The sequence below is a fragment of the Salminus brasiliensis genome, chromosome 11 (genome assembly GCF_030463535.1).
Source record: "Salminus brasiliensis chromosome 11, fSalBra1.hap2, whole genome shotgun sequence".
Lineage (NCBI taxonomy): Eukaryota > Metazoa > Chordata > Actinopteri > Characiformes > Bryconidae > Salminus > Salminus brasiliensis.
Genome location: NC_132888.1, coordinates 38,051,547 through 38,057,487, shown reverse-complemented (window position 1 = coordinate 38,057,487; position 5,941 = coordinate 38,051,547).

Here is a 5,941-nt window from a genome sequence, read left to right as displayed (position 1 = left end):
CTCTCTACCTCCCTCGCACGCTCATGAACCCACCCATTGTAGCCCACCCCCCTCCTCCTCCTCCTCCTCCTCTTCTTCTTTCTGCCTCTTCCACAAGCTTCTTTAAGGCTCTAACCCCACCCTTCCCTGCCGTTTCGTAGGCTATGAATGACTGAATATGTCCAATATGCCCATAGACTATGCTCCTACACCCCCCCCCCACCCCCCAAACCACCACCCTCCAAGGCTACCACCACCACCACCACCACCATTACCAGCATCCATCTTTTTTTTTTTTCTTGCATCCCCTCCCGCGGTCCAGGGCGGTGGCCTTGTCGGCTGCTAGCAGGGTCTCACTGAGGTCCTCTTATGGATGTACTAAAGTATATATATATATATATGTAATGTATGTATTAATATATACACACACACACACACACACACACATGTATCTGGGCGTGTATACTGTATATTGTGGGTTCCCAGCCTGCAGGGTTGGGAGGGGGTTCAGCAGCGTTAAAGCCCTGCCTTGTATTTTCCGAGTGCTGTTCACATGGTAACGCCGCCATGTGTGAAAGCCCGAGGGTGCGGATCAGGCCTGCGTGATAGTGGACAGGCTTACCATTGCAATCGTCATGGCGATACTTTTTACAATATGCAACACGGTTGCCGTGGTTTTGGCTTTTTTTTTTTTTTTTTTTTTTTTTTTTAATTCACAGGGTTGCCAGGTTGGTAGTTTCCACCGTTCGGTGGGGTCATCGTATTTAAGGTGGTCCTGATGCTGAACAGCTGGAAACCAAGGCAACCCGGGCAACAGACAGGCGCCGGATCTCCGGATCAGATCAGAAAAATAGGGCCGGTACAGCCTACAGTGATTGGTTAGACAGCTTAAGGCCAATACTACACACTCACTCACACACGTACTCAGCTGGTTGACCCCCTCCTCCTCCATCACCACCTCCACCCCCCCCCCCCCCCTCCACCCCCCGCCTCATCAACCAGCTGCCAGAGTCGCAATAAAAAAAGAAGATGCCCCAGGCCTGGAGCTTCCTCCTTAGGTAAAGGGCCTGTTCAGCCCAATTCCGTAAATGTCCGGGATCCTAGAACCCGCCAGACGTTCTAGAGCGCTCCCGCCGCCACTGCCGCCGCTGCCGCCCACAAGAACCCCCCAACCTGCATGATGCAAGAACCTAGTCATCCTCGTCAGCATGAACGGCAGCCCCTCACTCCAGGCTTCTCGCGCTCTCCACACTTTCAAAGACGTGCCCCCTGAAAGGACCCCCTGTCTTCTGGAGCTCCCGGAGATCCGGCATTCTCTAAGCCCTCAGAACGCAACAGGCCTTTTCTCTGAGTGCGCCTTGTGTATGGAAATGAGCTGCGTTCTGACTGGCTGCCCCACGTTGCCCATGGCTGAAGAAGCAACCGTTCAGAAGAAAGTGCCGGATCTCCAGCGAGCTAGCTGTTAGCTAGCACTAGCTAACGTAAACCTTTGGGTACGAGGTTCCGCGTTCTGCTCTTTAGCGTCATTAGCTAACTGCCCTGCCACAGTTTCCAACGTATTAACAGGCTCGGGCCCACAGTTGATCGTCTTCCTCTAGTGTTTACCGAAAAGGGGGGTGGCAAAACAGCCCATTTTAAGCGTCCAGCCAGGTTAGGGACACCCCTGTCCAATTACATGTCTTGAAGATGGACGGATGTCCATTTGAGAAACTGCTTTAGGGTTTCCTAAAGCATCTTAGCAGTTACCAACTGTAGCCTGGTCTGAACTGCAGGATAATCGGGCCGATCATGAGGCCCATTTGCTCCTCCCACCAATCCCAAAAAGTCTCTCAATTTCAAGGGTATCGTAAGTGAGGATCTTCCCAGATTATCCTGTAGTCCTCCGATCTTCTCTAGTCCTCCGATCTTCTCCAGGAGCAGTCGGGCCATTAATCAAAGTCAAAGTGTGGCGTGCAGCCCAGGCATTAGCAACCAATCTAGCTAGCTAACTAGCTAAGCTCCTCAAAGAAGAGGAGCAGCTTCCATATTACTAAAATGAATGAATCCATCAATTAATTGCAGTAGATCTTGTTAGGAGATGCTAGGCTAATGTTGTTAGCAAAGGGTACGTCCCAACTGAGCACTACACACTAATACTGTACGATCTAGGCTATATGCTAACCCTAATAGTGTGGGTTTGGCGGGGTAGTACAGAAAAAATATTAGCGTGATGAAGCGTTGCTATGCCAACATGCCTCGCTGCAGGTTTTCGCTACATTTCGCTACATTTTTTTCCCAGACATTTGCATTGCATTGTGGGATAATAGCATCCATCGTAAGCCAACTTTGCCTACTGGTTAGTACTACTAAGATAACAGCGTCAATCGAGACACAGCAGCCAATGAATACACACACCTAGACTCCGCCTATCCAGCCTGTACAGCACTGTAGCGCCGCCCAGTTCACACTGAGATTGGGGGCCCAATTTTAGCGATCTTTTTAGGCGAACTGTCATCCGTGCACCTCGCAGCTTGATTTAGGGGGCGTGTTGGTGTGTCTTTGCCATGCAATTGCTATAGCATCGGGCTGCACGTGCCTGTGTTGACAATGCACTGCCAAGATAGCAGCGAACGTCTGACTGTTGACGTCTGCCTAGGCAGTTTTCAGTCTGTGGAGCTCCTGCCGTGTTTTTTGTTGCCAAGATACGTAGCAATACGTACCCCAGAAACTGACCTGAACACGCCTCATTTCGAGACCACCGTGCCTATCAGCGTAGGGCCCAGACTGCTAAAATATGAGCTCATTTACATATACCACAGATCTTAAAGGCACAGTAACAAAAACAATGATCGCGATGGCTTTTTTGTTCACTGATATGATGGCAAATCTTCCGGCAGCCCTTTTTATACGGCGCAAATGGCAGACCGGAGACGCCGCTGGCTGGTGGACCTGATTATTATCTCATCACGAAGACTGAGAAACAAACGTGGGCTCCTGACAGAAGAGATTATGAGATCGTATCAGTGTGTTGGGTTTGTAATGAGCGCTGTTCCTGCCCGCGGTTCCACGTTCTAATCGCTCTTGATTAGCGCCGCTGTCTCCTCCTGCAGTCTGGAGTTCGCCCTGTACGGATGGCCTGTGTATACGTACGTAGACACAGTCCATTTAGAGGTCCATGCCCGCCCCTGGTCTGGAATGGACTCGGCCGATTGGATCAGCTCCACCTCCCAATAGGAGCACTTTCAAACTGGATGCTTTGCCTTTCTTACCAGCGTATTCTTACCGCTTTGCCATCGGCAGCCGGAGTCAGAGAGGGCACAATTGGCCGTGCTCTGTCCCCTCATTACTCTAAAGGCATGTTGGACGCGAGCCACCACAGGCGTCTGTTAGCTGGGGTGGGGGTGTTAGGGACTCGGAACCCAGGACATGGCAATGCTGCATCAGCAGTTGTAAAAGAGGCGGAGCCTGGCTTCACATGTATCAGAGGAGACATCGGGAGTGTCGGGAGCATCGGGAGCATCGCTAGTGCTGGGACAAAAAATCTGACCAACAAATGGGTCAAATATTAAATAATAAATGTATAATTTATGAAGAACATATTAATGACCTTTTTGAACTCAGGCAGTCCTAGGACAGTAGAGATGGGGGTCTTGTCACCTGCGCTAGACAATCGAACACACTTCGCTTGATCAGCACAACACACCACTGTCATGTTGTCCTTGGGGGAGGGCGAGGCGTGTGAATTGTGCGAGCGCTGGTGGACGCTAATAGCCCTGGACAGACATGACCACAGCCTTCTGCTGGTCGATGGCTGATCCCTTCTGCGGCGCAGCGAGGCTTTGGTGATGCTATACGCCCTGGGGGTGGGGGGGGGATGGGGGATGCTGATGCTTCATGAAATGCAGTTCTAAACTGATACTTTTCTAAAGTGCCCTCACTTCCTCTCGTTATACTTTTGCGACAGTTGCTGTCGTCGGATGTGTCCAGTTTTCGGGCGGGTATTTACACGTTCATAGTGCTGAGCCCACCCCCACCCCACCAGTATCAGGAGCATTGGGTAATTGGTGATCCAAAGTGGGGAGAAAATGGGTAAAAAACAAAAACAAATTTGAAATAAAACTAAAGTAGAATAATATTAAAATAATAAAACATAAATAATATAAGTAAAATATTTTTAATACACACTATTCTATATATACTAGTATATATATGTATATATCATCTAAAATATATTACTATATAAATTAGTAATATGATTTATATAATAATAATATATACATACTATTATTATCTAAAATACTACTAATAATAATAATAATAATAATAATGATACATAGGCCAACCCTATTTATAGATAATTAACTCATTTCTACATGAATTTAGTAGATTTTTATTTTTAAAGCCCAGCAGTAAAGGGTGAGTTAAAAAATATGAAATAAAACAAAAAAGGTCAACAACTTAATTAATATAATACATAAAATAATTATATATTTTTATTATACATCATTCTAAGTATATATGATTTAAAATATTATATTACTACATAAATATATAATATAATTTATATATATTATCTAAAATACTACTACTACTAATAATAATAATAATAAAAATGCAACATCGGCCAACCTTATTTATAGATAATTAACCAATTTCTATATGAATTCAGTAGATTTTATTTTTAAAGCCCAGCAGTAAAGGATGGGTTCTTTGGAGGCCTGATTGTTCATTCAGGCACTACCTACAGGAGTCCACAGCACCCAGGTTCAGCCCGGTTTCTCCTGGAGACGTTTCTCCTGCAGGGCATTGAGTTCATTGCTCAAAATAAATAAACCGCGGGTTCGTGTCCAAGAAAGTGGAAAACCACACTTTTCCATTCCACTTAATGAACTCCACTGTTGAAACCTGGCCAGCATTCATAATCATCTTTTCCAAATCAGGGTTTCGAACCACAGGGGAGCATAAATTACAGCCTGGCTCACTTTGCAGAATTCACATCCAACACAACAGCCAGTTAAAGGGTCATACTGTATACAAATGTATCTGAATACCAATCAGCCATAACATTAAAACCCCCCGACTGGGTGATGTGTTGGAATCAGCGAGGTCCTGTGGGATGTTCCAGGTCTGCGGTAGTCAGGGCTCCACGGAAGGGCAACCGGGAAACCGGCATCTGGGTCAGCGACACCCAAGGGTGCTGCTTGATGCTCATGGAGGCCCCACTTGAGGATGCCTCAACAGGTCGGTGCTGTCGGCGCTGTTCTGGCGGTACCCAGGGGGACCTGGCTTGAATGGGACTTCTCTGTAGGTCACCTTTGCACTATTGGATCCTGTGGACAATTGAGTCTTTACATGCTGTTGAGCAGCTACAGTCAAGACAGCGGGACGTGGGGGGGACGGGGTGTCAATAATGGGGTCAGGAGGTTACCGCTCTGCGCCAATTTTGCTGTCATGAATTAAAGATGATTAAGGGCGGGGCACTCGGCTTCCCAGAGGCTTCCGTTGAAGGGTCATTTATCCATAATACGAGGGTTTCGAGCGAGACAGGGTGATCAAGTGGGCGTCAGGACACTCGCTGATGAAACAGGCCGGAGATTAAAAAACCAAGCAGCTCTTGACGCGAGGACGAGGACCGCACTAGTCCGGACGAGAAATCTAGCGATGAATCATTTACTGTATTCCAGCGCTGAGGCGTACGTACGACTGTGGGTCTTTGGGATGAATATTCATGACCACCTGCAAGGTGTCCAGTGGCTCAGGTAAACAACAAGACCGGCGGTAATGAAGACGAAATCGTACGAACTGCCGGCGAGCTGCCAGCAGGCACAGGGGTGGAACGTAGGCTGGCTGGCTGGGTGGGTTCTAGGTGGGAATGGGTTTCTACTAGAACCTAGTTGACCTTCTCAAATGAGTCACATCGCTACAGCCCACCCTCATCTTCCATTGGTCCCATCTAGGCCCCTGTACGCAGTCCACAACCCAC